The following is an 11,909-nucleotide window of genomic DNA, read 5'->3' as shown; positions in this document are numbered from 1 at the left end:
GGCCTGTGGACTATCTGATAATAAATACTTGATAAGGGAGAGATTTGGTTGTCACAAGACACAAGAGTGAACATCTTTCCCTTGCTACTGGTGTTGGATGCCTTTCGTGACCCCCTTTTGGTTTTTGAAAGCAAAGAGGAGGTGAGGGTGTAAGGAAGGATTAGTCCTTTTACACTTCCCTTTCTGGGTTGTGCTCCTGGGTATTGGATTTTCTCAGGTAGTTGTGATGACTTTTTGCTGAGAGCTTTCCAGCTGGTCAGAGGGGTGTCTCTCAGCTACGAGAGACTCTTGCCTGGGGTGGGGGATGGACTGGAGGAACCCTTCCAGCCTCACATGAGTCTGCGTTCGTGGTGACCAGTGCTGGTGAGAAATACCCTCTGGGCTGGCATCAGGGAGCACACTGCTGGAGACGTGTGGACTGTGTAAACTTACATCCACGGCTGCTTCCTGCTGAGCAGGCTCTCAGCAAGAGGGTGCAGTGCTGTAGTCACAGGTCACCTGGAAGTCTCCTTCTGATGGGTTTTGCCTGTATGTACAAAATAGATGTGAAAACGGCTAAAAGTAGCCTCTGTAGCACCTATATCCACAAAAGGCCGGTACAAAATAGTCGTTCATCTTTGCCCATGTCAAACGTACGCTTGTTTTCTAATAATGCATTATTTAGGGTAATAATAGGAGTCAAGTGTATTGTGTCTGGGTGGCTTCTTCTTTCACACTACACAGTTCTTAGGCAGTTGTCCTATCATAGTTATTTGTAAGCAGTGTTAAGTACACATTTTTAACTTCTCTGGTTTCTTTAGCTTCTCTGTAGAGAAAGCAGGCACAAGACCTTTCCCTTCCCAATCTCAATTGTGAATTTACATGCTGGAGTTGGTAGCTGAGCAGTCACTCATCACATATTACTAACTTACTTTGTATTTCCAAATACATACATATATATGTATAATATATATAAAATATAAAATCTGTATACTCTTTTCATATGCCTTACAAATTTAAATAGAAAATATACAAATTCATAAATAATTTGAGCAGTGTTCTGTCTTTATTTCCTTAGCAGTTTGCTGGCGAGTTGCTTTGCAGCAATGGCCTGGTTTTTAAGAGGCAAAGTGTAGCCCAGCTTTGGTTTGTGTTGGAGGAATTGTGTCACAGACCTGCAGTCACATACCTAGGGAGCAATGCAAACTGACTGTGCCCATCACTGCTCAATAACATAGCAAGGGCCAGTGCATGATCCCTGACCTCAGGGCCACCAGGCACAAACCACATCCCCTCTGGTTGGGGCTGGCCACACGTGTAATGATTTGGTTTGGGAAAGGTCAAATTAGGACAATCCAAGCAGCCAGAGGCTGTCCACACTGCTCAGTGCCTCTAGCATAGGTCAAAGCACGCAGGCTTGCTCCTGGCCTCTTACTTCTCTGTATAAATGCAGCTATGGCTGTTTACCATCAAAAAATGAAACAGAGCCTGGGCTATTCTCTGGCCCTGAGAGCATGTAGCAACATCTGCTTCACATCCACATTTTTGCCTTCTGGAAAGAGGGTGGTCACACTAGTTGTGGGGTATGGCACCTATCTCCAAATCATGCTTGGACGTTGGTGAGAGCAAAGAGTGAAATATATGCAAACAGGAGAGGGGTTTTTCCCCCTTCAAATCTGTTGTTGTTTGGAAGGATATTTGATTGAAGGCTTGTGGCCACTGAAAGTTTTGAAATCTGATGTTTTGTGGTTTCCTTATTCCTCTTAGTCATGCAAAAGCTGTTCGTGGCTCCAGCCTTCCACAATGTATTGCTGGGCACATGGTGCTACCTAAACCAGCACCTTATGGTTGGTGTTTGCGTATTTCAGGCAACACAGGAAGAAAATGCGGGTAGAGATGTCACAGAAATGATCCAGCATATCAGAAAACTGCACTTACCTCATTTGCCCTGGGATGGGGTGAGCTAAAGTGCCTGAACAATCCCATGACACGTGAAGCCATATCCACTACATGTTTTGAGGGTCTGATTCCAGACCTTCTTACAGAACATGTTTTAAGAAAAAGACTTTTCCCACATTCAAGTTATTCTATCTTAAAAGGCCATGGAAATATTTTTAAAAACAATTTGCCAGAGAATAAATTAGATGAGATAAAGAGCAAGAGAAAGCAAGTTGCAGTGTTAACAATATTACCACCTGTCAGAGTGGCTTGGACAAGGATGAAATATCCAGACACAGATTTGTAGTGCCTGATCCCATGCCAGGGCTGAGATTATGTTCCATTAGTTTAAGGCATGTTTGTGGAGACAGAGCTACTGATTTCCAAATGCTTACTAGCACAAGTAGTCTTCTCCGTGGCGTTGCTTGTACAAAATCTGTTTATTATTTTATCATTTCAAATACAAATGTTTACATTTCCCTTTTAAACATCTATTATATGCAAGGCATATATACTCAGGCAGTTACTTTATTATTTGTTCTTCAGGCACTCGCGTAGAAAATTCTTCAGGTTTTGAAGATTTCATTGTCAGCTTCTGTATCCTAGATACAGCCTGCAGAATGACCCGTCAACTTGAAGGTTAAACACTACTTGCGCTCAATGCAGTATTTCCAAAAGCAAGCTGAAATAAAATCAAATGTAGGGTAACTAACTGTAACATATTTCCCCCAATGCATTCTATTTTTGAAATTGCTTCAAAGCAATTGAAAACCAAACCTCATGAAAGCAAGTTGGTATCCGTCAGCCGTATCAACGTGCTATTTGTTTCAGTATAAGCAAACATCAAATTCTCATGAGCTCCTTACAACTGGCTGAAGTTTAGCTTAAAAGCCACACCTGCTGGTTATTTCTAAGCTGTCAAGAACCAGTAATCAACTGCTAAGGTGAGGCATGACCCTGAAAGGCCAAATCAACAGAAACTACCCAAAGCGTGGTAGAACTTTGACTAGGTTAGCAAACTTCCCTCCAAACCAGCCACCCCAAGTGCTGTTACCACCCAGTCGCTCTCAGCTCCCCAGAGGCACCCCATGGACCCTTAAAAGCTATCCAAAGGCTCACAGTGGTTCTGTAGACACTCACCATGACCTTCATGCTCACACATGGGAGCTGCTGCCCTAAAACTGAGTTTCCTGGTGAGATGTCCTACATACATGGCTGGGTTTGGAGAGTAGACCTTCACCATGTGGCTCACTACTACATTCTCCAGTCAGCAGACTGAACTGGCATCATATTCCTGAAATACTCTTGGTTTTCTCAGGTGACAGAGTCCAAATGTAGCCCTGCTTCTGAGCTGTGGGGTAAAGCAACCGTGTGGATTTCCTAACACATGGCTCAGATCAGCATTCAATTTTCCTTCATGAGGGAACTGCAAAGAAGGGCAGGAGCAAGTGTTTTCCAGGTCCTGGCCTAAATTGGACTCTTACTGATAAAGAAGTTTTTACTGATGAGCAGAACACAAACAGAAAAGATCTCTTGTGGAAATGAACTAAAGGAAACAAGAATCTTGTTTCAAAATTTGAAAATTATCCAACTTCTTGATTAAATCAAACCAATGAACTGAAATACAAAAAAATAAAATAAAATAAAATAAAATTCTCCCTTTAAAAACTGAGGGCATATATTTTTCTTGGAAATCTTCCTTCTATCATTTTATTTTATTTTATTTTATTTTATTTTATTTTATTTTATTTTATTTTATTTTATTTTATTTTATTTTATTTTTCTTCAGTGATGAAAGGGGAAAAGAAGAGGTAGAAATGCTGGAGAAAAAGAGAAAAAAAGAAATAGAGATAAAAAGAAACAACAGAATACCAAACCTTGTTTTTTAACTCAAGACTAAAAAGCAAAACAAGACCTAAACCAAATCTGTTTCTTCTTTTGTTGAGAAATACTTGAAAAGTTGCTTTCATCCAGCTTCTTGTTCTTTATTTTGAAAACATTAGGATCAGCACCAAGCTGCTAGGTTTCACTCTGCTCGAATGATCTGCAGCGAAGAGAAAGGGTCTCTGAAGGTGAAAACCCTGCTACTCCTTTGCCTGTAGGAATAACCACAGGACAGATCTTCCAGCTCACGCCTCTGTAGGACATTGAAATAGCTGTAAATGGCTGCAGGTAATGAAGCCATACTCACAGGAGAGATTGCAAGGAGCCAGACCTTATATGTGTTGTAAGGAGGATGCTGTGTGTCACTCCCCTGACACAAGGCTCTGTGGGCCTCACACGTAACTGTGCTGTAGCAGATAACAGAGTCACAAGCCCCTCAGTGCCTAAGGATAGCTGAGCTAAGATGCAAGATGACGAGGATATGTCCGTGGAGTATGAATATTGGCTGTAACACCTTGTGGTGCAGGTGCAAAGTGCTACCCTGTCATCAGTACACTTCCTTCTAAAGGTTGCTCCTCTGCTGATATCAGCAAAATTTCTTCTGATAAAGCCCCCATCGCTGCGGATGTAATTTGAGCTAAACTGGAGGCCTGTCCCCACCTCCTCCCTCCCTCTCCCATCTCATTCTAGATAAAGCATGTGCCTTAGCAAAAGCACACCCAGATAACTGCACCACTGGACTGATAAACCAGTCGGTCTGCTGAAACATAGCCAGTTGGGTGGCACTTCCAGCTCAGGCTTCCACCGTGTCTTCTGAAGAGGTGAGAGCAGCTACATCTGCTACCCCTCATTCCTGCACCCTCCTGAAGCCGGTTAGCCACCTTGGCTCTTCAGGCTTGTGTGATGGCACTCTAACCTGGTTCAGCTGTCCCAGGAGCCCAAGTTATCCTGTTCTCCTTCACCAAGCTGATGGTGTAGGTGAGGGCACGCTGCTTCACAAGGTGAGTGGAGGTATCCACAACAGCCTGCTTGTACTGGGTAGACACACCCCTAATACCACAGCAAGGTGGTTCTCACCCAGTTAAGTGTTGTTCCTAGGTACACGTGGGAAGACACTGGAATGCTTTAGTCTGCATCCTCCTTTTCCTCATTCAAGGAGTGGGTTTCTTGCCCCTGGCATAAGCAGCACAGAGTCTCTACCTAGGGCATGCTGAGGAGCTGCTCACGCAGGTCTCATGCTAGCTGGGGCTGAGGGCACACCTCGAGCTAGATGCAGTCCTAGGTCCTACAAAAATACAGACAGAGTGACTACAGATTCAGTTGTCCCTACAGTTTTATGAGCAAGTGAGGTGAATGGCGGCTGCTGTGCTTGAACCCTACTGTAAGAGGAGCAGAATCAGGAGATTCCACCCAAGGACAGCTTTGGGCAGGACTGTGAGGGGTACCCAGCATGCAGAAAAAGCGATCAATAAATAACAAGCTCCAAAACACAGCTCTGCTCACTTGAGCTTATACAGCCTTTCCTTGCTTGTTGCTTGGCTTGTAAATCTTCCAGTACTTCAGATGTGTGTTATACAAAGTTGAAGTGAAGTACATCTACTGCTATCATTCTCAGCTTCAAAAATCATGGGTTACATCTTTGGAAAAAATGATCTGACTTAAAAATTGGGAGAGATTGAAGAGGTAAATGTTCCCTCTTCTGTTTTGCATGCTTTTCGATACAAGCAGAAGGCTAGTCATTAATTACTAATCATAGAAAAGAAAAATGTGATTTGGGATTCTCACTTCCACTCAGGGCTATAAACTGCTAGTTAGGTACTAAATTAATGATTTATACATCTACCACATATATAAATCCAAAGCTCAAGAAACAGGAGGGACAAGGAGAAGAGAGAGAAGTAGAAAAGAAGATGAAAGAATGAAATTTAAAAGAGGTAAACTGAGACAAGGGGAGGGAGATATTATTTCTGAGTAACAGGTAGTGTTTGTACTGCACGTACCTTGTATAAACAATGTTGTACATGCACACAATACACGGTGCCCTAAAGGCTTTGCGTTCCTACTTGTGACAGAATGCAAACTCTGTGTGTCTATCTGTCTCTCTTAAGAATATGCTTATAAGTGTTCAGGAACCACACTTTATATTGTGAGAAGTTACATGACCAAAACAGGGGTGAGAGAAGTTGTAAATGGAACATCCTTCTTCCCTCTTGAGTTTAAGAACTTGCCATGAAATTCTGTTATAAATTCGAATGGTGGTTCATTCAAAATCATTCATCTGGATTAAAAACAACATCTCATTTGTGGAGTTGTCACTTTAAAATGTTTGAAAGCCAGTTAAAAATTAGATGTATTTTAAAAAACAATCTCCAAAGATTTCATGCCAAAAATGACAAAATATTTAATTCCTAGACAGATTTCTATGTCACTCCCATTGCTGTGGAGTTTGTTTGTCTCAGAAGTATGCTCCCATCCACAGCACCCTTGTCAAAAAGGAAGGCTGTTACTCTCATATCATACCCACAGAACTGAAGGAGCCACAAACAAAATGTTTCTTGTCCAGAGACATCAGGCAAACTGTGGTGAAACGAGGTGTCATACTCCAAGCCCAAGCATGGGAGAGCTTTCCCAAAAGAGATTTTGTTATAAGAACATGGGGAGCTGTATAGCTCTTCTCTCTGGTAATATAAGGTCAGATCTGATTCAGTTTGATAATGGCTAAAATATCTACTCTCTGTTCAGTGGTTTTCATGGCCCAGATAGATTCTTCTTTATTGTGAGCATCATCAACACTTGTCATGATTAGCATGAATCCAGAGTTTGGATGGCTCTAGAGACTGAACTGATTTCTCACCTGTGGGTACATCTTAGGGGAAACTGAGTGACCAAGCTATGGGTTACACTAGACTTTTTTTTTAGTTAGGCACTTCTAGCACCTTCTGCAACTCTAGCTATGGTACCAAAATGACCCAGCAACAAGATAGACAAGGTACAGCATCACTCTTTAAGTCCCACCTCTCTTAATTTTCCAGGAGGTTGGCAGTGCAGGCATCCAGAAGCTCTTCCCTTGTAGAGGACTTATTGCTGGGAGGTCCTTTCTCAGTTCAGCTGGAGGATCAGATGGACCTTCCTTTACACCTCCCTGTCCAAAACAATACAGAGGTAGGACAATGTCAGTTAGGCAGACTTTAGAAACTGAGAACACCAGCAATCCAGGGAACACAAAACACAGCAGAGCTTGCTTTACCGTACAGTGACGAGAGCTGTACAGGTACTAGACAACAACTAGAGGAACAAATAAGGGGAAGCACACAGCTGCCTGTTCTCACCATTTCGACTTTATTTCCATGGGTCTTGTCGTAAGCTGAAATGCAAGAGGGGAAGACAGTTAGAAGCTGTTCTGGAAGGTGATGATTCTGCTCCCTGCATGTCAGCATTTGATGAGGTGCTTCCATGCAGAAAATTAGCAGAGTTGGTTCTTCCCAGAGCTCAGTTTTCCATAAATGTAGCATTGTCATGAAGCCCTCAAAGGTGAACATCACCTCCAGCATCTGGACAACTCTGGAGGGGTGCTAGCTGTATTTTTCTGTGCTGAATCAGTTGCCTTGCTACTGTAAAATCTCACCCCTCTTTTCACTTAGGCAAAAGTTGCTTTTCAAGACACACATGGCTGACGTGAGTCTCCAGGAAAGTGGTTCCATGCCCTGAAGAGTCCGAAATTGTCCTAGTACAAGAACACCTGCAAGACAATCTGTGTCCCACAAGCAGAAACCCACATCAGTTCAGGCAGAGCTGCCCACTCACAATAAATACATCTGTCAGAAAACCCTGTTGGGCAATGTAGCAGCTCTGGCAGTGACAAGGATCACCACAGCCTAATTTGTCTGACTGCAGAGTGGATAGGCTCTTTATATGCCTAAAGATAAGCCATAAAATTCAGACAAAAGTCTCTAGTACCAAGACATGTACTAAATTTGACCCGAGAAAGCTGCCAACGTTTCTCTCTTTGGTTTGGGCTTAGCTGGGTGGTTTTGTTGCACAGGATTTGTATTGTTTATGGACAAGTAAAATTCAATGCTGGTTCTCACAGCAGGACGTTCACGCCATGATTTAGAGCAGTGTTCAGTGCTCACAGGCTTACATTCTTCATTTTAACATGCCCAGTTAACAATAAGGCTAGCATCAACTGTGCGCATAAATCCTCTTCTTTGTTTCCATTTGCACACTTTCAGCTCTCATTAAGTTAAAATGGTTTCCCTGTTACTTTGTGGAAAAGTTTTATGCGAGGACTATGGACAGAGGTTGAACTTACACCAAGTTAATGGTTGAAGTGAAATCCATGTTTAACATCTGAGCCAGGCAGATGGTAGATCTGACACAGTAGAATGTATTGAGGAAACACTTGTTGGTAGCATGAAACAATGGTATACGTGAGTCAGGCTACAAACCTAGAACATGACCTACGAGTGTCAGTAAGAGAAACTGAATCTCCTCTCAGATTTGAAAGCAAAAGATGACTGGTCCAAATAAATGTCAAGGGAAATTCTGTGGCTTGTGGGTTTGCCTCTTGTTTAAATCCCTCCACCTTCCTGCCTGTGTTTTTGCTTCCAGTTATGTTGAAATGTGACCTCTGCCCTGCAGTTATTATTCTCGCTTCAATATTTGAGTCATGCTGTGTCACTAGTGTTGAATGACACTGCAAATTGTATGAGAAGTAAAATATACAGAAACCAACATCAATAAATGAGGTGTCATTAAAATACTCAGAAACATCTGCAGTGACATAGCTTGCAGTAAGTTTTTTGCAGCTTGCTTTTCTTTCCAGTTTTGGATTTCTCCAACACACTGAAAACTTGCATGCTTGCAAGACCTTTTGGGGGAGAGTCTTTGAAGTAGGTAAGTGTCATCATTTCCTTTAAAAATCAAATCAAGGTATTTTGCTAGAGAATATGTGCAAGGCTGAAGCTTCCTTCAGTTTTCTGTTTCATGTCTCCTTCCCAAAAAGATCAGCACCAACATACAGTCAAACATACAGAACTCCCAGTCTTATCCTTTCCTTAGAAAAACACACTCAAAAACAGTCAAATAAATTAAAAAGACTTTTAACCCATTCATAAAGGTACCTGACACAGGTACCTTTATTTTTGTTACAGGATTCTTACATGCATTATAGAAAAAGGCATTCACAGAATTAGTTATTTGGAACACTTTGGCTTTGCAAAACTAGTAGAAGATTTGCAAATTTCCAGAGCAAATATTTTTTTGATGATTACCTGTGATTCCACTGATTTTAGGGTCTGCTACAGGACTGGCACTTTTTTGTGGATCAAATGCTGACAAAAATTTCAGGATCCTTTCTTGTTGATCAGCTACGGGGATCTCCAACAACATCTGCCTCTGAGCTTGGTTTGTGAGAAACAAAAAAGGAAAAAGAAATGGTATGATCTTCTTAAATGGGACGTGTAAAATAGTACCTACATCCTGACAGTCTGGTTGCATTCACACCTAATTGTCCTGGTTATATATGTCTACCTCAAAAAGGTAGCGTAGCATTTCCTGAAATTACAGGTCTCTAGTGTAGCTCAGCTGGGTGGCAGTCGGCTGTAAAGTGCGCAGCATTAGTACACAAAATAAAAATATTTTATTAAATTATAGTTTAAAATAAATAAATTATATTATTAAAGTATACTAAATAATTAAATTATTAAAATTAAAAATATACATTCTTAAACAATAAAAGGGTTTATTAAAAGGAATGTAGCATCTTTGGCAAGCTGGTTTCCTCCGTGGGGCTATGGTTACTCCACCTGATAATATCTTACTGCATATCTTAGTTATCCCTATCATAATACAAAAATCTTCTTTTAATTTTTTTTTTAGTTATGTCTGTGAATTTACATCTTTCCAACCAGCCCACCAAACAGTTACACCCACGACAGGAGACTGGCATGAGCCTGGGATGCACGGCAGGACGGCATCGGGATGCTGCACCGAGGCAGCCCTTACCTGTTGGAAGCTTTGGCTTTGCAGGCATGGCAGGAGAAGCGGCTGCTAGAAAAGCATTTGAAAAGACCACAGCGATAAGGATAGCAGCCAGCACGGTGCTTGCCATTGTGGTCAAACAGGCTCTTCTGGGTGCCTGAGACTGTCTGGTGGGTGCCTTTCTACAAAGCTTGGCAGAACTCCTTCAGGTGCATGTTCTCTCTGGCCGAGCTAACCACCCCGTCCCCTGCCTTATAAACACTTGGTCTTTCCTCATTACCCGGAGAGCAAATGCCATCTCCAGCTCCACTTCAGCAGCCTGCATTCTGACATTTGGCGACGCGTCTTCTTCTGCTGTCTGTGGTTTGCTTTGACTCGAATAACCAAGTGGCCCACGTCAGAAGCCTTTTCTCTGCCTGAGCAAACACATTAAGCGGGTGTCATCGCTGCTTGAACAGGAGAATCTCAAACGTGTGTGCAAACTTTGGGACCGAGCGTGGTCACTGCTAGCAGTGCTGATCTCCTGGCTTCGCATTGTCAAGGTGCAGAAAGGAATCGGGAGCGCTGCTTGGGAAGCCCAGATCTCAAACAGGCCGGTGACGCCAGCTGCCAGCACAGCAAACAGCGAGGAGCTGGATAAATAGCAAAGCCTCCAAACTCGGTCATGGCCTCCTGGGGACTGAATCGAAACGTGAGGTGGGGGTGAAAAGGGCCTGGATGAAATCTGTCAGAAGCAGGGCTAAATTACCCGACTGTGGCAGCCAGCGGTGGGGCGGGAGCGGTGTGCCACTGGTTCAAGAGCTTGCCCCAGCTTGCAGGGAGGGATCGCCAAGAGCTTTCCTCCTGTGTGTCAGAGGCACCTGAAGCCAGAGAAAAGGCTAAAGGGGGCATTCTCAGTAGCAGAGTGGTGTCTGAACTTAAAAGCACACCCTGGGCTGTACTTCCCCAGCATGCAGGCAGTGCAACATGGGGAAGAGCCCCAGAACTACACCGGGGAGAGAGAAGCAGCTTGGAGTGAGCACGGACGTTTGACTGGGCAAAAGTCTGCCTTTTGTTCCAGGCACAGGGCTGCACTGCAAGGAATGCATGTACCTAACTCCCTATGTCCACTTACTGGGTTCCCCCGCTGTCTAATGGGGCTTCTCCACTTCACAAACAGTAGCTTTTCCCTCTCAGGCAGGGGAGCATCTTAGGCACAGGGGAAGAAATGGGGAGTCCAGGTGAGGTTCCCTAAACAAGAAGAAAGGGCTGAGCGCAGTGCTTGGAACAGAGCTCAGCTCTCTTCTTTGACACCATCACCCCAAAACCGTGTTGTAATACACAGCTGGGGAGAGGACTGGTCTTCTTGCTGAAGGTAAGACCGCTAAGCCACGCTGGGGGATGCCCGTGACCCAGTTCTCTCTGAGGAAGGACGCCCTGTAGCTTAATGCTGAAGAATTCACCCTGCCCAAGTCTCCTCACCCAGAATTCATTCAAGGCTGAGTCTAAACAAACAGCATCACATCTGGCTCCATCTTCCTCCGAATGGTTTCAGTGGCTCTTTTGTCAGCCTTTCATCTGCCACTTGTGACTCCCTCAGGTGAGCCAACGTTTCAGCGTGATCCTGCCTCCTGTTTTTTGGCAGTCTCCTGAAACAAAAGCTAGGGCAAGTGGTCAGATCTGAGTACGGACAGGTTTTGGCTGTGCTTTTGGCTAAGGAAACCACAAGAAAGAGACTAGTGAATTGTTTTGACAGGACACCACACGGCCTGGATGTAACTGAAGCTGCTGTTTGAGACCTTGGGCAGGGAGAGGAAGGATAAAATTCATTTACTTGTATAACCTTTCTGCCAGGGCTTGACAGGCAGCAAGGGCTGAGTTTAAATCCTAGGGGTCACTTCTAAACTCAGATGCCCATCCAGAAGCTTGGAAAAATGAAAACTCAACTTTCTGGTGCTCAGCGAGCTAATTCTCTTTATTTGCAAACATGAGTCAGTTGACTTCATAAATAATGCTTTATTAATGAGAGAAAAGAGAGGTATATAAACAGTGTAAGAGACAGTATTTAGCTCCTGGTATGGTAGTATTACTATTTCACATTTATCCTTTTTTTTTGGTGAAGCTGGTCAGCTCAGCTCTCAAAGGCT

The sequence above is a fragment of the Aythya marila genome, assembly GCF_965140915.1.
Source record: "Aythya marila genome assembly, chromosome: 1".
Lineage (NCBI taxonomy): Eukaryota > Metazoa > Chordata > Aves > Anseriformes > Anatidae > Aythya > Aythya marila.
The sequence above is the reverse complement of the archived record's forward strand: the minus strand, read 5'-3'. Positions refer to the sequence as shown.